The sequence below is a fragment of the Drosophila busckii genome, chromosome X, assembly GCF_011750605.1.
Source record: "Drosophila busckii strain San Diego stock center, stock number 13000-0081.31 chromosome X, ASM1175060v1, whole genome shotgun sequence".
NCBI classification, from domain to species: domain Eukaryota; kingdom Metazoa; phylum Arthropoda; class Insecta; order Diptera; family Drosophilidae; genus Drosophila; species Drosophila busckii.
The window spans coordinates 12,792,340-12,815,111 of record NC_046608.1 but is presented as its reverse complement, the minus strand read 5'-3'; the positions used below and the strand labels follow the sequence as shown (position 1 = coordinate 12,815,111).

Below are 22,772 nucleotides of genomic sequence, written 5' to 3'. Positions count from 1 at the left end.
GCTTAATTTATAACACAAAATTGTAACACAGCCTAAAGAAAAATGTGCTTAAAATTAATTAATTAGTTTTAATTGCAAATTGTTGTAAGATTTATGTTTAATTAAATTATGCTCAATAATGTTGTATTATATTGTTTAAAAAATTTGGCTATTATTAAATATAATTGCATAAATAAATACTAAGCTGTTGTGCATTTGAAATTAAGTATAACAGCAGAGCTCACAACCCAAATTAGCCAATGCAACAACCATAAACAGCACAGCATGCAGCAGTCGTCGCGTCGCTCTCTCTCTCTCTATTTATTTTTTTTATGTTTGGCGCGCAATTAAATATTTGAAATTGTATTCAATCAGCTTAAACGGGTTTAAAACCATTTTTTGTTGGTTTCTCTGCATAAATAATAAATGCAGCATAGAGCAGCTGCGGCCATTTTATATTTTGCTGGCTTTATTTTTTTTGTGGGTCAAGTTTAACCAAACGAAAGAAAAGCGTGAAAATTGCAAGCGACAACAAACAAGCAGCAGAGAGCTCGCTAAAAAAAAGAACGAAAGCAAACACAGCTAAAAATCACAGCACAAGGCTTAGCTGTGTGTGTGTGTGTGTGTGTGCAATCAGCAACTAGAATAACTGTAAACTGCAAGTGTATGCGTGTGTGTGTTGCAACTGTAAATGGTGGACAACAACAACACACACACACACACACACATGACTGTGTAGCTGTGAAATTGTAACATATTCTACAACTGCTGCGCCTCTTCCTCTTACTCTTCCTACACATGTGTTGTTGTCTGTCCTACGCGCCTTTATGTAGGCAACGAGCTGTCAGCTCACACACACACACACTCACACACGCATATAAATGAACTGAATGCACCCACATGCTCAACGCCACTGCAGCTCGCCCACATTTTGTGGTTTGGCCTTGGCATTTGTGGCTTAACAAATATGCATTTCTTTTATTTTTTACTTTTTTTTTAACCTGTGTCCATACTTTTTCTTTAGCACTGTAGCCAGATATTAAATATGTGATTAGCTGTGTGCGCATTAACGGTTTGAATTTAAATAGTTGCGACAACAGCGCGTATGCTTAATATTAAATTAAAAATATGAATTCCAGTTTTAGAAAATTTGCAGTTTGTTTCGATTGAAAATTACAAAATAAAGCAAATTCAACTCAAATGAAAAAACTCAAATATAGAAAATATCAAGTTATAAGAAATTAAAATTTAAATTAAATTGAGCTAAATTTCTGAAAGTTACTAAAATATATATGAATTCGAACTAAACGCTTGTAAAATATTTAGTTATAAACTAAAAAAGTCTACAAAATTGCTTAAATATAAAAAATATAGAAATTTAGCTTAAATGCATTCAAATTCGTTAGTTAAGAAAAAAAAGAAATGCAATTTGAAAAGTAAAGAAAATGTGTACAACAAATTCTAAAAATTTAAAATATAGCAATGCAGCTTAAACTGAAAATAAGTTACAAAACTATTAATAAATTGTTAAAAAGTCTTAAATGATAAAATATACAAAATTTAAATATGTAGAAAATCAAGTTAAACTTTGTAGTTAGTTAAATGTAAAAAAGCGTTGTCTAATAGCATTAAAATTAATAACTATAAGTTTAATATGTGCATTTGTATTAGTAAGCGCTTTATACTAATTTTTAACGAGTTTTTTTTTTGCTTTGCTGCAGTTGCATTGCCAATTGCCGTTGCCGTTGCCGTTGCCATTGCCATTGCCATTTGAAAAGTGCAAAAGGTTGGGCTATCATTTTTCATCGCTGCTAACTGCGCGCTTGGCGCCTGGCGCCCTAACGGTAATGCTAACGATATCATCAAGTTAGCGCCCGCGCTTGAAGAGTTTTGCCTGCTGACCAAACTACTGCCACACTCTGTTGTTAGCCTGTCTGTCTGTCTGTTTGTTGCCAACTTTTTGCTGCTTCTAGCCTTCATTTCAAGCTGCTTCTACACTTCTATTTTTTTTTTGTACGCTTAGTACATTTCATTTGTGTTGTTGCTGTGTTTTGTGTTTTTGTTTTTGGTTTTTTTTTTTGCTATTTACTTGGTCCATGATTTACGGCGTTTACACTTTCGACGTAGCACAAGTGCGACGTATACGCGTATGCGTGTGTAGCGCCGTATACGGGTCTGGGTCGAGGTCTGTGCTCCGGAAGTGCTATACACAAAAAAAAAAATAAAATATCATGTGCTCTAGCCTAGTTGTTGACCAAGCCCCAGCAGCAGCTGCTGCTGCCCTTTGCGTTAAATTATTAAAAATTATAATAAAATTTTTATGACCATTAAAACTCATAAAAGGTGCAAGAGAGTGAGAGAGTCAAGAACTTGCCCCGGGCTTATGACGTTTTAACATATTTTCTTGTTATTCCTGTTGCTTAGTGCTCCTTCTTTTTTTTTTATTTTATTTTTAACATTTTCATTTGGCGCTGGGTTTATAGTTGTTGTTGGGCTTAAAGGCAAAAGTTGTACAGGAAATGACTCGACATGATTTTTTTTTTTTTTCTATACACACCCATAGAACTTTTGTTTTTAGCTCCTCACCAATTCGTTTGTTGTGGTTTTGGTGGAGTGCAGCAGTTGCTTTCAAGTCTTTTCACTATCTACCAGCATTTATTATTTATTTTCTATTTTTCTAATGGGCTTAATAAAAACCATGAGCTAGCTAATGCACATTTTATGAGCTACACTTTAAGTTGGTTTAGGATATAAAATTTTTATTCTAAAAATATTAAATTTATTTGAAAAGTTTATAATAGAAACTTGTTTAAATTTCTAAACTAAATTATTTATAATAATTGTCGGCATTTAAGTTAATTTAGGACATGTAGCTATGTATAAAATATATTACAACTCGCTCTAAACTTAATCGAATTTCTAGTTTGCAGAGAAAAAAATTAATTTATAAGATACTTTATATTGCTGGAATTGCTGAGAGCAACAATAGAACGCGTGATCGAGTTAATCAATTAATCAATTCACTGTAAGCTATTTTTGCTTAATTGTTTTTTAGACTAGCATCGATATTATTTTGTTTGCTTTTATTTTAAATGTAATGACTTTCTGCATTTTGAAATTCTGCTAATCACCCGTTGCATAATAATCGATACAATTTGAATATCAACAGCTGTTAATTAACAGTCTAGTCTAGCCCATTATATAATTTGCAATGCCACTTGCCGCGAATTCTCCGAATTGTAAAGAGCCAACGCGCGTGGGCGGCTGCTTAAATTATTTTTTGTGTTTTAATTCGCATATTTAAATGTAAAATGGTGTACAATGTGTTTAATTAGCTCAATATAACTAAATGCACAAGTGAAATTTAAGATTTTCTTAACAAGTGCGTAGTAAATTGCGCGCTCTTTTTCTCTTAAGCTTTGTTTATTTTTCTGCATTTTTTTCCACGCTCTTATTGTGAAGTGCAAATATAGCAATATGCCAAGTGAAAATATAAAAATCGTGTATGCAAAATGTGTAATTAATATATTAAAGTGTAATAGTGTAAATAGTGCTTACATATAAAGCTGGCTGTAAGCGCTTGCGCGCTCTCTTTTTTTTCGAGTGTAATGCTTTTTTTCTTTTATTTTTTCTTGCGTTAAGTGTAAGGCTCCTGGCTAATTGTTTAATTAATTAAAAAGTTCATAGTGCAATGTGTGTAAAAAATAATATGCAAACATAACTTCATTATTGTTTCAGAACTTGACATGTGGCTGAACGGTAAGTGCGCTCTTTAATTCTTACTTTCAAGCTAAGTTGCTATGCACACACACTAATATAAATGTGTACTGTACTAAGCTGAGCGCGCGCTCTTGTCAAGCGGCGCTTTCAGTGCTTGTTGTTAAATGCGCGCTATCTTAGCTAACGGATCCTTCAGTTGTGGTTGTTGTTACTTCAAATAAGTGTGCGCTCTGCTTCTTCCAAGTTAAGCGCGCGCGCTTTGCGCTTTCAGTTCTTGTTGTTGTTACCGAAATTAAGTACGCGCTCTCTTAGCTAACGGATCCTTCAGTTGCTGGCTGAGCTCCATCCGCCATCACTTGTTGTTGTTGCTTCGATTAAGTGTGCGCTCTGCTTCTTCCAAATTAGCCGCGCGCTCTTTGCGCTAACTGCGCTTTCAGTTCTTGTTGTTGTTGCTTAAATTAAGTGCGCGCTCTCTGAGTTAACGGATTCTAGAGTTGTAGGCTGAGTTTGAGTTTTGCATGAGCGCTAAGTGCGCTCTTTAATGCTTTCTCTTAATATAAGTTCATATCCAGCCGAATTACTCGTTGTTGTTTTTGCTTAAAATAAGTGCACGCTCTGCTTTTTCTCTCTGCGCTCACGGATCTTTCAGTTTTTGTTGTTCGCAATTGATACACTTTGCTCAAATCTATTTATACTACACTACTACTAAATAAAATATACTACTATGTTGCTGTCGAAATATTTGCTATTATTTTTAAGCCAAAAGTCAACTTAAAGCTTTAGTGCATTGAAGCGGTTTTGGTAGCAGCAGCAGCAGCCGAAGGATAATGAAGTTAAAGGACACATTTGCAATTCGTAGCGATTGTCAGTGAGTTGGAATGGAGTTTAGTTTTGGGCATTAATGACATTTGCATTTGACATTTGAGCAGCAGACCAACCAACCAGGCGGGTCAACCTGCGTGTGTGCACAAATATAAAGCACACACACACACACACACACAGACACAAACATACACTGACATAGCTATGTGTATGTATTTTTGCTGCTCGCTGAACCTTTATTTTTTTTTTTGGTAACGGCATGTGCGCAGTTGTTTATAATATGCAGGACTTTTGTGATTAATATTCAATTAAAAGGGCGCGTAGTCTAGGCAACGGGCGTGGACTTAAATTTTAAGCTCACAGTTAAGACGCGGCGCATGTTTGATGAATTTATGTGCTCGCCTGCCACGCCTACAATGTAGGCAACAAATAACTAAATAAATTTCGATTAGACTTTTTGTTGTTTTTTTTTATGTGTTTCAAGCGTTTTCCGCTAATTGTTTATATATTTACAGCTGCAGCTGCCAAGACGGGCGTGGGCGTGGGTGTGGGCGTGGCATCTTTTGTCGCTCAACATGCTGCTGCGGTTTTTCTTTTTGTTTTTGTTGTAAACTTCCGCTGCCAAAGGATAATAAACACATGACAAGTAAGCAAAGCCCCCCAGCAGCGACTGCACACACACACACACACACACATAGGTATATAAATAACACACATGGCGCTCTCTCTCTCTCTCTCTATGTTTGTTGTTTGTGTGTCATTAGCGTTTTCCGTGCCATGTGTTTTTGGAGTTTTCTTTTTTTCACGTTTTTGTTTTTTTTCGTTTTTTGGCTGGCAGTTTGCTTTTGCGGCGGCATTTTCCGCACGTGTGTTGCGACCATAATAAAAGCAACAACAAGAACAACAACAGCAACAGCAACAATGTTGACAATGTCTGCAATTACAATAAACAAAACAAAACGCAGCAAATGCTAACGGCTCTTCCGCTGCCTCATCAAAATTTTCTCTCATTTTTGTTTTTGCCTGGCAATGAATGCGTTGCTGTGTTTGTGTGTGTGTGTGTTTGTGTGTGTGTGTGTGTGATGGGCTAAAGGTGTGGCAAGTAGTTGTGCATCAGTAATGGGCGTGGCTTGGGGGGCGTTAGCAGCATGCTTATGAAAATTGAATTGAAGCGCTGCACACAATTGCGGTCTGGCTTAGCTCAAAGAGAATAATGAGAGATAGAGATAGAGATAGAGATAGAGATAGAGATAGAGATAGAGATAAAGATAGAGATAGAGAGAGTGAGAGAGAGTGTCGTGAAGCTTGTAACTATATAAGCTTAGTTAATAGCTTAAGCAATTGTTTGGCAAAGTTATAGCAATAACATTTGTTTAAAATAAAATACAAAAATCCAAAAAATATTTTCTATGTTCATTATGCAAAATAGAATTTTTTTCAAAATTTGTAAACGCTTTAAATCGAAAGAAGTTATTATGGAAAATTGAGTAGTTGTTCATTTTTAATATTCAATAAAATATTTATAGAATTATATTTAAAATTGAAATAAAGTAATTTATTTGCAATTTAGCTCAACTAAATTTATAATTTTTCTATTTCTTCATATCAAGTAATTTTTTTTTTATATTTCGCTATAGACAAGTAATTTATTTTAAATGCTGTATTAAATAGAAATCTCTTTGTCTATATTAAAGACAAGTAATTTAATTTAAATTAAATATTTGCATTATTTTAATTCAGTTTAAATTTTGTATTAAATATTTGCATTATATTAATTTATTTGTAATTTAGCTTAAAGCAATTGTCATATTTTTAATTGAGTTAAACTAAATTATTTAAATATTTAAATTAATTAAATTATTATAATTTTATATAATATTAAGTCAAGCTGCTCATTATAATTTTCTTTTCGAATATTTGCAATATTTTGAATTTAATGTAATGTAAAAATTTAATTTGTTTATTGCAATATTTTGAATTGAATTCTAGTTTGAAATTTGGCTCAAGCAAAAACTTTTGAAATAAATTAGCGCCTCTGTGTATTTAACTAGATCGGCTATTTGTTGCTATTCATACCACAACTAAAGTTAGTTACTTTTTAAAACTACACACACATCGCCCACCCACAATTTGCCACCCACTCTGCCACTTCAGCTGACGTTGGCAGCGCGCAATTAAATCGATAATAACGCGACTAACCTAAGCCTCGAACCGAAAGTTTTCTGATGCCGTTAAGCGAGGAACTACACACTTGCTAGAGTGTGCGTGGGTTGGTCTGGCGTGGGTGGTTGGAAAGGTAACCAAGTCTGCCTAATTGCGGATGACATGAAATTGTTTGCGCTATAACAATAAACCAAAGCGCTGCCAACAGCGCTGCCAGCGTAAGCAGCGCTGCTTAGCCATATGTACATACATTAAACACAACAACAACAACAACAGCAACACTTTGGCCAAAGTGCGAGCCTGCTAATATTTACTGTAGGTGGCGCCAGCAACAATTGCAAGACTTCGCTCTCTCTCTCTCTCTCTCTCTCTCTCTCTCTCTCTGTTTGCAATCGCATTGATAAGAGTCACTTTAGCGTGTGCTTAGCTGACATAATAACCATTATGATCGCCCAAATATGGAATATATAGACTGCATGCGCGCATTGATTTCCTTTCCCAACATATATGTGTGTGTGTGTGTGTGTGAGTCCTTAACGGCTCACAGACATGACAAGTATGCATACATTGTTTATTGTATATTGCGTATGTGCAGAACCTGCTCAAAAGCTAACAATATTATTTATATTGAAATTTATTTAAGCAGCATTGATATAATTGAATAAATGCTGTAAAATTTGTTTAGTACAGATCTTGAGCTTGGAAGCGAATTGTTAAAACTACTTTGTGTTTATTTTTTTTTCAATTAAGTTGCATTTTATATTTTGAATTTTAATTTCTCATTATTTTAAGCTATGATTACAAATCTCATTTAAGCCTTATATTTTGAAAAATGAATACTAATAATTAAAATAGGCACAAAATATAACTCAGTAATTTTTTTTGGATTATTCATAAGAATTTAAAATAATATTTTAAGCTAGTGCTATAATTAATTCGCCATTATTTTGAAAATTCTTCAAATTATTATAGCCAATAGCTAATGTAATATAATTGATTAATATAATATTCAAATACTAATATTTACTTTGAAAAATTATTCTAAATATTTAAAAATAATAATCCCAGTAATTAATTATTATTTTCGAAAATTATTTATTTATCATTATTTCGAAAATAATTATGCACAGTAATTAATTATTATTTCGATAGTAATTATCGTTTATTAAGAGTTTTCTTTTGCTTGTTTCATTTTTTAGTATATTCAAATACTCATATTTACTTTGAATATAATTCTAAATATTTATAAATTAATTAATTATTATTTTCAAAAATTATTTTTTAATTATTATTTCGAAAATATTTGTAAATAATATGCACAGTTGTTGCATTTTTTTTTTGCTATATTCAAAAATAATTCTAAATAATTATAAATAATATTCGCCGTAATTAATTATTATTTTCGCTTTTACTTGTTACATTTTTTAGCTGTCAAAGCTGAAATCGAAAATTCCGCAAGCTCTAAATTGTATGTTAACCAGCATAGCTCATTATTTAATTATCTGCACATGTTTTGCATTTAAAATGTACTTCAATCGTTTTTAATTCCGCAGCTTATTGTACTTTCTTTCCTTTGTTTTTTATTTTGCTCTTTAGCTATTCGTAGAAGAGCGTAGCGCTTTGTAGAAAGCTCTTGCTCTTAAGAGCCATAAGCTGTGCTTAAGCCGCGCTCTAAGCTTAAAAGCTTTGCAAACTTGCGTTTTTTTTCTGTCGCATTTGCTTTTGTTAACTTGGCTAAAAAGGGAATGCGCCAAGGTATAAATTTATAACGCAAAATGAGCGCTAAATATTGCAAAAAAAAAAAAAAACGAAAGAACTTTAAACGTTTAAAGGAACGACAAAAATGGGAGCATAAACAACAAGTCAGGGCAACCAAGGGTTAAGGCATGTCATGCATGTGTGTGTGTGTGTGGGTTAAAGCAATGCATGTGTGTGTGTGTGTGTGTGTGTGTCTATTCATGTGCAACAAGGCGCCATCTGCCTAACAGCAGGACGCGAACACTAAAAGGAGGCGGCTACAAGGCGCCAAGGCGGACGGACGGACGGACGGACGGACGGACGGACGGACGGACGGACGGACATGTGTTTTCGACTTTTTTATTTTCTCATTTCGTTGTTGTTGTTGTTGCTGCATGTGAAATCCAGCACATGTGAAGGAGTTGCTGCTGCATAATAAACAATTTCTTTTTTAAACATACAACCCTCACACACACACACACACAGAGACACACTCATACATAGATAGCAGCGCCATATGAATGGGGCAAGCGCAATGCGCGCTGAGCCAACGTTGAATGAATCATTCACGCAAAAATGAATACGTACGAGTAAAATTCACACACACACAGTCATGAATTTACATATGTGTGTGTGTGTGTATTTATGCTGCATAAATCAGTGTTTTTTATACGTACGTTGTCACAATTATGAATTGAGTCAATGAATTGCATTGAATCATTAATGAGACGCGTTATATTTGTTGCTTAAGTAACGATTAAGTCAAGTTGCAAATCCTACACAAGCATCTATATATGCGCTATATAATGCTGATTTTTATTTTAATATTTTGCTTTGATCGCTTCACTAAATGTTGCTATGCTAATTAATTTAAATAAATATTATATACATAAAATTTCAAATAAATTCTATGCAGTTAGTTGAAGATAGTAAAGAAAATTAAAAAAAAAATGCTGCTAAAATTAAAAATATATTTGCTATAAAATGCATAAAAATTATAGCTAAAATTGTTATACAGACTTAATAAATATTACAAGCAAATAATAAAAATATTAATAAATTTTGTGACTTAACTTTTTCTACATTTGCTTTACCATTTATATAAAATCAAATAAATTCTATGGAATTAGCTGCAGCTAGTAAAGAAAATATAAAATAAATTTAGTTATTTGCTGCTATAAAATGCATAAAATTTATAGCTAAAATTTCTATGCAGTAATAATAAATATTACAAGCAAATAGTTTATTTTTATTGTTATTTTTGAACGTTAATAATAAATTTTGGGACTTTTTGCTTACTAAATTTCAACATTTGCTTTAGCTGATATATAAAATTAAATAAATTTCTAATGAAATTTAGCTGCAGCTGGTAAATAAATTTAGTTATAAAATGCTGCTATAAAATCATTAAAATTATAGCTAAAATGTTTATGCAGCAATAATAAAATAATATAAGCAAATAGTTGCTTGTTATTGTTATTTTTTAACGTTAATAATAAATGTTGTGACTTTTTGCTTACTAAATTTCAACATTTGCTTTAGCTGATATATAAATATAACAAGCAAATAGTTGCTTGTTATTGTTATTTTCTAATGTAAATAAATGCGCAAATACATTTTGTAACTTAATTTTTTACATTTGCTTTGGCACTTTGAATGTTTTTCTTTGCATTTATGTCTACTACTTATTTTTTTTCTTTTTAGCATTTCTTGTTGTTGTTGCACAGGCAACAGAAAATTGCATTAAATTAAATAAAGACTCATAGCACGCACAACTGCACACACACACACACACACATGCATGGGGCACATGTAGCTTATGTGGCATATATGAAGTGTTTGTGGTGTGGATCAATAATGGGCACAAAGTTGCCAACAATAGGCAAAGGCAACGGCAACGGCAACGGCAACTAGAAACAGAAGCAAGGGTTATGCCCCAGCAGCGTCTATGGGCAAAACGTTTACCAAGTTCCATTTTAGCTCAAGCAGCAAGTGCGAGCGAGAGCGTGAGCTGAGAGTGGGCGTGGCTGGGCTTTAGTTAGGTGCTACGGCATATCTAATGCATGCAACATTTGCTGTTGTTGTGGTTGTTATTACTGTTGCTATTCCCTTAGCCGTGTTGTTGTTGTTGTTGTTGTTGTATTTGCTGCTGCAGTTAAGTCAATTTTGCAGCAATAACAAAAAGTAACAACAACTTGCATAGCCATGCAACAATAATAACAACAAATGGCAACAATGTGCACTAAATTGTGCAAAACTTTCTAAGTCCGTCGTAGCTTCCCCCAACTCCCACTCCCCACGTTGTTATACACTTGCTATTTATTTATTTATTTGCTGTTCTTATGATTGTTGCTGTTGTTTTAATCAATTAAAATAGCATTTAGCCATTGTTAGTCAAGCTTAAATGGAGAGCGCAACAAAGTATGCTATGGAAAACTTTTTACATTGAATCAACTCAACTCAAGTTGTGAAGTCGAAGCCGATGCCAATTAATGTCAGCCAAAGCACAACAAATAACAATAGCTATCAATATTGACTAATTGAATGCTTGCGCTATTAAAACTATACACGTTATGCCCAATTGAGTAGCGTTGATGTGAAAATTAGCAAAGGCTTTACCAATGTGATTTACTTAAATTATTGCTTGTAATTTAATTTTAAGCTAAACAGCATTTTAATTAATTAAATAGCCTGAAGATCTCAGTTGATCTGGCTGCATAATTGATATATATCTATAACTTAGTAAAGTTACTATTCAAATAAATAAATAAATACTTAAATTATATTGCGATTTAAGCATTAGGTTTGAATATATTTTTATATATTCGTGTATTTAAACGTAACAAAAATATTTTCATTTCAAGTTAAACAGCATTTTAAAATAATTAAATTTAATGCTTTGAAATAATTAAATTTAAAATCAAAGCACATTTTGAAAAAATTAAATTATATTTTGATTTCAAAAACAAACTGCACTTCAAACAAACTAAATTTTATTTCTTTTTATAGAGATAACAAAATATTGCTTTTTTGTTGATTTTTATATTTAATATTTAAATATTATATAATATTTTCTTTCAATTTATTTTTATTTTTAAAATTTAAATCAAAATTTTTTTTTAAAATTTATTTAAATAAATTGAATATAAATTTGATTTTTATATTAAAATTTAAATATTATATAATAATTGCATCTTCAGAACTTCTGAATGAATTTTATAGTTTTTGTCAGAAAATAAATGCTAAAATTTATTTATTCAAAATGAACTGAATACTAAATTTTGCGAATTTCGGAGTATATAGAATATGAGAGCTGAGCTATCTTTCATTTTCGTGGATTCGTTGAATTTGCGGCAAGAAGTTCATTCAATTGGGATAAATATTAACAAAGATTCTGATTTTTATATAAATTTTAAAGCAATTCAACAAACTATTTGTTAAAGCTTAATACATAGTTGCTGCTGCTCTGATCTCATTCTAAGCCCGCATGCAAACTATTTGCATAAACTTATTTGAACAACAACAAATGCAAAAAAAAAAAATAAGAATATCGTTTGGTTTAAGGGCAAACAGCAGCATCGATTTGCTTGCTTTTTCAAGTGCAACATTGTTTGCTGCTGCCGCTGCTGCTGCTGCTGCTTCGTTTTCTTTTTCTTTCTTTTTGTTTCATTATTATTATCGTTATATTGTGCTTCATCTGTGGGGCTGGTGGCTGAAGCTTCTTTTGCGTTTTTCTGTGTGTGCGACACGGCATTTGCATAAGCCCGTATATAGCCGCATGTATCGGCACTCAAACTTGCAACACACACACACAGACTGACACACCGCGTGCCACACACAAACACCGCAAGTTGCGCTCTATGACAGGCTTGCTCTCTATCTATATTTTCCATCCGATATGCAGCTATACATATATAAATGTATGTATGTGTATGTGTGTGTGTGTGTTTGACTTATATACAAGCATTGTATATAGCGCTGCACTTTATTATTTACTGCACTTTGGCATAACGTTGAGCGAAGCGTCGCCAAAGCGAACGCCAACGCTAACGTTGTCCTTGTTGTTGTTGCTGCTGTCGCTGTTCTTGTCGTTCGCCTGTCGTTATTGTCGTCCTTGCAGTGGCGTCCACTCATGCGCAAGGACAAAATGCATTTAAATTGATTGAAGGCGCGCAGCAAAGATAACTAATCAATAAATTATTGAAATATTATGCACAAAAACAAAAAACAGCAAACGAAAAAATGCAAAAGTGCAACAGACACTGCACGTTAGACAGAGAGCGAAAGACAGAGACAGGGAGCGCAATTTTTTCAGCAAAACTAATTTAGTCAAAAACAAGCGACAAAAATGCGCAAAATTTTCGCTTAAGCTTAAAATTTAGCAGCAGCAAATGTTTATTAAATTTAATTTTTTGAATTGCGAATTGCTAGATATATATATATATATATATATATATACATATTTAAATTATTACAAATTATAGAAAAGTTAGCTAGCTAACTGTTGCTCTAAAACAAATACTAACAAAAAAACATTGATAAGCTGAATTAGAATTTATTTTTTCACAATTTTATAAGTAAAACATTTTGTGTTTTAACTCTACAATAAAATGAAAATAAAAAAAAAAAAATTATAGCTACTATAGGTTTCTAAAAACTTTGTCTAAAAACTAAGACAAAATTGGCTAGTTGTTAATTTTAAACATAAACAAATAATATGTAAGGCTTATGTCTAAAAATTTCTAATGATATTTCTACATAAATTAAAAATCGCCTAAGCCAAAATGGCAAAGTTAACGTTAATAATTTTTTGTTGTTGTATAAAATTATAGCCGCGCAGCTAAAAAATAAATTGTGTAGTTATATATACGATGATATAACAGACTTATGTCTAAAAATTTCTAATGATATTTCTGCATAAATTAAAAATCGCCTAAGCCAAAACGTTAATAATTTTTTAAAAAATAAATTAAATGCATTAAGACTAAATTAACTATTTTAAACATATACGAAATATAACAGACTTATGTCTACAAATTTCCAATGCTATTGGGCATAATTGCAAAGCTTTATGCGTGTAGTTTTTTTTATTATATAAAAATAAATAAAATGCATTGCTAAATAAATCAAAACACAAGCTAAGCAAAGTTAAGCGACTTGAAGTTTGCAGCAGTTGCTTAAAATCAAAGCTTAAAATTAAGCGACGCGACTCGAGCGCGTCTAATTGGCAAAGAGCGCTGCTTAAAAGGCCACAAAGCCACCTGTGTGTGTGTGTGTGTGTGGCACAAAAGACAAAATCAGAGAGAGAGAGAGAGAGAGAGAGAGAGAACCTTACACTGCCTCAGCCCGCTGCGCTGCGCTGCTGATAGCCACAAAGTCATTACGTTGGCGGCCACGGCGACGACGACGACGGCGGTGGCGGCACATGTGGCAAGTGGCAAGTACATAAAAACAATGCACTGGCGACACGCGACCAACAATGTTGAACTATAAGAAAGGACCAAAGGGCCAAAGACCCAACAGGTTGAGGACGCAGCAGAGTGAGTTAAGTTCAGGCGGAAACGTTGCGCGACCGCAACGACCGCGGCGCAGAGGCCGCCAACTAAACATTACGCATACGCCCTGGCTGGCCGCAGTAACACTGTGTGTATTATGTGGCATGCACACACACACACACACACATTTAAAATATATATATAATGAAGGTTTACGTTAAGCACACAGCAGCAGCAGCAGCAGCAGCAGCAGCAGCAGCTGGCAACTCTCTCAGGCCAAAAAGCAAGTACGACCTTTTCATGAATTCATTGTCAAGCGTGTGAACGCGAAACGTTGCACGATAGCGCTGGACGCAGCCAGAGCGAGACAGCAAGAGCTAGTGCGAGTGCGAGCGAGAGGGCGCGCGCAAGCTAATGAAACTTAATTGTCAACTGTCAGGCACTTCAAACGCGTTTTTGACGACACAGCGCAGCGTTTATTAAAACTAATTAAAATGTTTAAAACATTTATAGAACAAACGCTAGACGTCAAGTGTCAAACAATGGACTAACTAACAGCAGCAGCAGCAGTCGTAGTCGTAGTAGTAGTAGTAGTGGCCTCCACGTTGCCACAGGCTAGGACTTTTGCTTGATTGCGACAATTAAGTTGGCAACAACAATCATTTAACGAATTGGTCGCAGACAAAAACTTTTCAAAAGCGGCTGCTGCTGCTCCCCAAAGAAATACTAAGAACATTTTCTATATAAATGCATATATATGTGTGTGTGTGTGTGTCGCAGTTGCTTTTCAAATAATATTCAATTTAGTAGTTAGTACAATGAATTTAGCTGCTTAAGTTCTGGCTAAATAATAAATTATTTAAGGCTTTAAACTAATAAAAATATACGTATATAAGCAAAATATTAAGTTTCTTAACTTTGAGCTAATATTTTATTTAGCTGTTTAAATTCATTGTCTAAATAATAAATTATTTAAGGCTATAAAATAATAAAAATCTACGTTGCAATATAAGCAAAATATTAAAAATTTCTTTACTTTGAGCTAATATTCAATTTAGCGGTTAGTACTATGAATTTTGCTGTTTAAATTCTTTGTCTATTTAAAAGTTTTAAGCAGTAAGCTATAAAATAATAATAATATTCGTTTGAATATATGAAATGTATTTGTTGATTTATTTTTTGAGTACGTTAAATTTAAAATTAAAAAAACAGAACAACTTTAATTTAAATATATTAATTTAAGCATATTATAAAGATCTTTTTCAATCTTTTAGATAATTTATGATAAATTTTAGCTGCATAGCAATTTAAAAAAATGCAACGCTAAATATTCAACAATATATTTAATTGTTAAACAAAAAAAATTCCAAAAGTTACACTAGGCAGGTTTTTAAATTTTTTTCTAAATTGCGCAACATATTTAAAATATAAACAAGGCTATAAATTATTTATAAAATAATATCAATATACGTTTGAATATATGAATTGAATTAAAAAAAAAAATTAAACATATAGCCAATTATTAAAAAATCTTTTTGTATTTTTTAGATGATTAATAAGTTCACTGATTTATTTATTTTTTGGTAATTTAAATAACAAATGCAGATCTACTTATTCAACAATATATTTAATTGTTAAACAAGTTTTTTCTATTTTTTTGTTTAACTTTTTAAAATTTTATAATAATTGTTAACAAAATTGCGCAAAATATTTAAAATATAAAAATCAAATTAATTGCGCTTAATTTAATTTAATTAATTAATTTAAATTTTAAATTTAATTAATTTTTCAAATTAAAGCTCACATTTTAATTGTTGAAATTTGCTGTCGATTGCAATGTTATCGATAAGCATAAAGATGTGCCCACAACTGTTGACAAGCAATTGACAGCGCGTATGCGTGCGTGTGCTAAGCAAGTGTGTGTGTGTGTGTGTGTGTGTGTGTGTGTTGACGTCGCCATTTTTGGTTTGTTGAATGCGCGACAGGAAGACGATTTGCAGCCATTTGTCATGTTGGCAACGGAAGTGTTGTCGAAATAACAAAAAATAAATAAATAAAAAGAATAAATTTTATATACAAACATGCATACATTTATGTGTAAAGTGTTGTGTGTGTGTGTGTGTCAAAAGGGGGTGGGGTGGTGGATACATAAAGCAGTAAATAAGCTTAAAAGCAAATGCTGGGGCCAGCTGGCAATTTATGCGTCTTGATTCTTCACACATGCAGGATTTTTCGTTCACAGTTCACAGTGTACCCCCTTAACCAACCAAGTGCTCCACACCCCCCCTCCCCCCACTCAGCACTTTGCAGCTGCAGAAAAATTGTAAAAAAGTTTTTTGTGTATTGCGTTTCGGGCCTGTAAATTTCGTTTAAAAGCGGCAGCCAAAAAGTTTGGCGGCCTCGATAGACTTCTCGGGTTTATGGCGCGCGCTGCTCTTTGTTTCTTCACTTCTACAATTTTTATATATTTCGCTCGCTCTCTCTCTCTCTCTTGCGCTCTTGCGCTCTTTGGGCCGCTTGTATTTTGTTGTGTTTTCAGCAATTTATTCAAATTGAGTTTGCGACTGCAGCCATAACTCAAAGCGAACTTTGAGCATTTCAACACATACACAAAACAAAACAAAAAAGTAAAAGTAAAAGAAATGTACGCTAAAATATTTGCCTTGTTCTCTCTGTTGTTGGACGTCGCTTTTTTGAAAGCAGGTGTTGATGGCTCCATTTTGATGGCCAGGCCGGAAGCCGCAAAAGTGCGTGAGTCATAAAAATAAACCACACCAAGCAAGCAACAAAACAACAATTCACCAAAAAATTCATATAAAGCGAGAGCGAGAGAGCGATAGAGAGCGAGCGAGCATGTTGTATGTTGAATTATGCGATTTTAGCAGTCAATTGTAATGCGCATTGACTAAGCCACAAATCTACTGCAAATGAGACGCAGAGGGGGGGGGGGGGGGGGGTTGGGGTCTGCGCACTTTAAATGCTTCACACACCAAAAGCCAAGGACCCTAATACTTTTTGCTTAGACTTTAAGCGAAAGCAGCAAACAATCAAAAAATAATTTACAAAGTGCTAGAGAGTGAGAGAGAGATTTTGCATATTGCTAAATTATATACTACATTTTTATTATTGTTGTAAATTGAAGCAAAACGTATTAATATTTATAAAATAAATTTATTGCTTTAAAAATATTTCTAACAAAATTAATTTTATACAATTAAAGATAAAAAAACTGCAACTCAACCCAAAAAAAAAAAATGAGCCAACGTACCAACCAAAACTCGAATGAGCATAAAAGAAGTTCGACATTTACTATTAATTATATATATTAGATTGCTTGGCTATATATATATATATATAATATAAATTTTAAAGGGCATTTTGGAAGCTAAATTTTTAATTCTATTTAAAGCAGATTGCCACTTAGCTACCATGAAGAGTAAATTTAAACAGTGCGGATTGATTTATTTTTATTCTAGGCGCTGACTTATGTTTAAGCTGCAATTATTTAGAGTTTCAAACAATGCTAATTAATAATTAAAAATTGCAAATGAACAAAAAATTATTTAAAAATATTTTTAGCAAGCTAATTTATATTACATTTATATAAAGCTAAAAAACTAATTGAACTCTATTTTTAAATTGTTAGGCAAACATTAAAAAATGTATTGCAATTATAAAATCTAAATATAATTGATTTTTGTAATGAAATGCTATAAATTTTTGGCGCTCTGTTTTGATTTAATTTTATATAAATATTTAAAATAATTGCCAAAGTCAAGCCAAGTCGATGGCAACGACAGCGGAAAATGCTAGTTATATGCATGTGTGTGTATAAAATAATAAAATAAAGATATTATATATGGCAGTACTTAACATTATTAGATAGATATGCAGCACTTAAGGCGAAACTGCTCAATGCCAAAGCGGAGCATGCAAAGCAGGCAGCTGCCGCTCTGACTCTCTCGCTCTCGCCTTAGCCTTTGTCAGTGCGACATGCATAGACATGCACACACATGTGTGTGCGTGTGTGTGTTTGCTGCAAAAGAATTTGGCGTAGAAACTTCAATATGTCATTAAGACTGCGTCTGAGGCGGTAGCGCGAACGAACGAAAGACGCAAGCGGCGCAGCGAGCGGCGCTGGCAAAGTTGCGAGTTGCTGCTGCTGCTGCTGCAGGCACGTCTTGGCTGCATGTACATACGATTTGGTGTGTGTGTGTGTGTTGGGGTCGCCTCAGCCTCAGCTGGCGCATTTTTCTCGCTTGCCGTAGCACGTGCTGCTGCTGCTGCTGCTTGCCTCATGTGGGTAGCATGGCGAATAGCTTAGCGCACAGCTGCCACTGTGGGCTGTTCTTGTGCTTGGGGTTTGGGGGGCAACCATAAAACGTGGCTGAGACTTGAGCTGAGAGGCTGAACAAAGGCAAAAGTTTTTATGCTTAAGTATCAATGCGATTTATGCAGCGACAAAATGTAACGGCACAATGAAGGGCCAAAAGCAAATGCAAAATAAATTGGCAACAGCAGCAGCAGCTACCTTTAGCCCAGTCGCTGCTGCTGCTGCTGCTGCTGCTTGCCACATCGCCTCGGCTGTTGCATATTTTAGCAGGCGCGCAAAAACGCTGCACAAAGCGTAGAGGGAAAACTCGTGGAGTGGAGTGAGAGTGTCAAGAAGTGGCAGAGAAATATAGAATACACTGTGCGAAAAGTTTACATATTAAATAAGTTTTAGTGTAGCTAGAAAAATAATGTAAGCAATGTAAATTGCATTGTAATATAAAATATTATAAATAAAATAATAAGCACAATATAAATAATATAAATTTAAAAATAGCTAATACAAAATATTATAAATACTAAAAAAACGCTAATATATTTATATTTAGATATTAGCGTTTACTTTTAGTATTTATAATATTTTCTATTATATGTTTTTAAAAATTAAAATAAATTTAAAAATTATAAAATATATGTGTATATAAAATATAATAAAATAATAAAGATACTAAAAAAATGAATTTGAATTATAATAGAAATCTTAAAACAAATAATACTAAATTTTATAAATACTAAAAGAAAACACTTGTATCTAAATATAAATAAAATAAACAATATATATGCATGTAAAAAATCTTAAAATAATGATATTAAAAAAAAAAATGAATTTGATTTCCCAAAATATATTTCAAATATTTATTTCGCATATTAAACGAATTATTTTCAATTAGTAAAGACTTTAAAACTCATTAAAAAACTGAGTGAAATTAAATGAAATTAAATTAAAAAACTTTAATTTAAATACAAAAATATGCTATGCACTGTTTAGTTTATTTTAAATAATAATATTGTATATTAAAAAATCAATCAATCTACAAAATATATTAAAAACAAAGGTAATAATATTTTTAAGGCAGCTCCGAAAAATTAATTTGGACACAATGCAATCAGCAAAATTCTTTGCTATGCTCCAAAATATTAAATTATTATATCAAATTTTGAATAAGAATTTTATAAAATTATACAAATAATATATTATATTGAAAATGTGAGCTACAAAAATTTCAATTAAATAAAAAAATGCTTCGAAAATTTTATGGAAAATAATTAAATCAGCAAAATTCGTTACTATGCTCAAAAATATTAAATAAAATGTATAAAATTTAAATAAGAATTTAAGAAAATTATACAAATAATATATTATATTGAATAATGTGAGCTACAAAAATTTCAATTAAATAAATTTAAACATGTAGCTTGTTAGTATTTTCGCACTGTGTAGAGCGCAGCAAAAGAAGAAGAAGAAGCGAAAAGGGAGGGGAGAGTGCAAAGAGCGCTGTGGCAAGTGCACAGAATTATCCGCAGCTTCTCAGCCAAAGAAGGTGGAGAAGAAAGCGGTGGCAAAGAAACGAAGAAAGCAGAAATCTGCGACAGCTTCGATGCTTTTGGTCTTTTGTCTCATTGTCGCAGCCATAGCACAAAAATTCTTGGCATGACACTGTCTGCCCCGACAACAGCAACAGCCCAACAACAGCAACAACAGCAACAACATAAAGCCAACAAGCCTGCCATGTCTATGGGCCTTCGATTGCCAGTCACACGGCCCGAGCCCATTAATCAATGGCAGTCGCCAGTGCGCTTTGCAGGCTCCCAAAAAAAAGAAGAAAAACAAAAAAAGTGGCAAGCAAATTCTTTTTTGGACTCGTTCTCTTGTAGTTGTTGTTGTTATTTTTAGCTAGTGCGTGTGCTTGTGCTAACTAACTGCCAAAGCCAAAAGGTTAAAATCGCGCTACCCCACAGCTTAACCCACTGTTGCCAAAAAAAAGAAAGAGAGTGAAAAAAAACACGTTAACGCGCAATTAGCGCACATTTACCGAAAATCTTGTTGGCATTTTGAATAATTATGACAATTGAAAAGCTGCTGTCAACTTTCTGTGTATTTAATGAGTGTGGCGGGGGTGGCAGCACCTTGGGCTGCATAATGAGCTTAGCTGATTGCCAGTAACAACAACAACAACAACAACAGCAACAGCAATTACAGCAACATTGGCATGTGTCAATAGTAAATTGCTTAATTAGCAGAGGCAAAAAGTGTGTGTAAGGAAAAGTGTAGAAAATTGTTTGCTTAACTCAATGATGAGCTTGAGCTTTGGGGCAAAGGCAACGGCAACGGCCACTCAAGTCATGACCCCCAACCAAACAACCACCCACCATCGATTCACTTGTCAAGCTCAAATTGTTGCAAAATTAAATTGTCTAAATTATGTAATGGGCTCTGGGCTATGCAAAGTGAGAGAGAGAGGCGTAAATTAATTGATGCATTAAAATGTTGCACTTTAAAGATTTTTAATAATATTTATTTTTTATATAAATAATAACTTTTTTTTTTGTATTATTTGAAAAATGCATGCCCTTTAAGCATAAACTAATAATTATTGTCATAAGTAATTAGTTTATTTTTATGATTTTATTTTCATAAATGAGCAAAAATGTTTAAAAATTCAATTTTTAAAAATTGTCAAAAATAATACAAAATAAATTTTTTAAAAGCTTTTTTTAATGTAATATAATTTTTTTTTATTTATAATAAGTATTATTTTTATATATAAAAATTATTATCTTTTTATTATTTTTGGCTAATTGTCGTAACAAATTTATGCAATTAATTTTATATTTTTACTCATTAATATATTTTCATATAGCTATTAAAATAAGCTGCGCTTGCTATTTGACTTAAAGTGCCTGCCAAAAGTTTGCTGCCTAAATCGAAGTGTGAGTTGCTATTATAAAATAATTATTAGCGAATATTTGGGTTATGTTAACATAAAGTTGAACTTGTGTTTATTAAACACACACACACACACATTTGTTTGTTTGCATGCGAATGCCAGAGGGCAGTTTGTAAATTGCAGTTATTTTTTTTTTGGCTTTGTTGTTCCCTTGTCAATGCCGAGAAAGTGACAGCTCAATGCTTTTGCTATTTATGCTGTCCTTAAAGGACACGCTGCTGTATGTGTGAGAGTTTGTCGCTGTCTTTGTGTGTGTATCGCTTACGTGTCGCTGACAACTAATTAGTTGTGTTGCCTGGCTTTAACTAAAAAAAAAAGGTGGCAACGTTTAGAGTGGGAGAGCAGATTGCACGTGTAAAATCGGCTTAATAATTGATGTGAATGTTTTGCTTCACTTTGCTTTGTTTCACTTGGCCAAAAGCAATAAATACTTATACACAAAGCAGTGTAGTACATGCAACTAGCACATGTGTGTGTGTGTGTGTGTGTGTGTGTCGGAAACCAGTAAACCAACAAAATGGCCGACAAGGCTATGCGTGCTGCTTTAGCCTAGTCAAGCTTGCTGCTCGCTGCTTTGTCAGTTCTCTACAGTTGTTTGTCTACACACACACACACACACACACACAAACAAACATGTGTCCCTCTGTGTATGTTGTTTTTATTTTTTTTTTTTTTTGGGTCAGTTGCCGCAATCAATTTCGATTTAGTAGCTGCCATAGTTTTGCTATGCGCCATTGTTCGATTATCATCTGTAGCAGCAGCTGCGCCGCAGCAGCAGCAGCGTAGCTAGCATGGGGGGAGGGGGGCAGCAAATTCGTGTCTGCTACGCCCACAAAAACTTGCACGCCCACTTAATTAAATGCCTCCGCTAATTCGTACTTAACCTTGAGCGTAATACACGCGCGCCCCACAACGCCAGTGTTGCCCCCACTAGATTCACATTAAAAATAGCCAGCTAAGCTTCCCGCTAAGCATTGCCAGCATTTCAATGCATTAAGCAAACTCTAAATTTATTTTATTTTTATAATTGTGTTGTCTAAGTTTAGAACAACTTTGCATCAATACCTCAATTTCGTTGAAAAGTGATACACGATACTTTTTTGCAAATGTTTACATAGTTAAGAAACAAAATTCGATAACTTTAGTGTCAAAAGGCAAATATTATAGTGCATTATGTTTTATACATTTTAGATTTCAACACAATAGAGCTCAATTGCATTAAAAGATGTTCGCTCATAAAGTTTATCATTCAAGTCGGAACGTTCTATACTTGGAAATTGCTATATGAACTTTAAAATATTGCAACGCGTTTTAAACTGAGACTAGGGAGACTGTTTAGGGAGTAAAAGAATTTCCATTGCTTGCGTCTAGTTTCTCACTCAACAATATGCACATGGTCGCGTCTTAGGACAATTCTAATTATTATTTCTTCTTTTGTGTATCAATTCGCTGCTCTACATGGAACAAAGTGATGGATGATTATTTAATTCCATTGTTGAAATCGTTGAATTCTCAGTCGTTGGTTTAAGAATAATATATCTGAAATGTTTAGGATGAAATAAAATTTCTGATTCTA

At 33.1% G+C, this 22,772-nt stretch overlaps 1 protein-coding gene across 1 annotated transcript in view; it reads right to left on the bottom strand.

Annotated features, from left to right (window-relative positions):
- Nucleotides 1-22,772, bottom strand: part of LOC108606873 (irregular chiasm C-roughest protein) — a 49,543-nt gene that overhangs the window by 4,540 nt on the left and 22,231 nt on the right. The window lies entirely within an intron of this gene.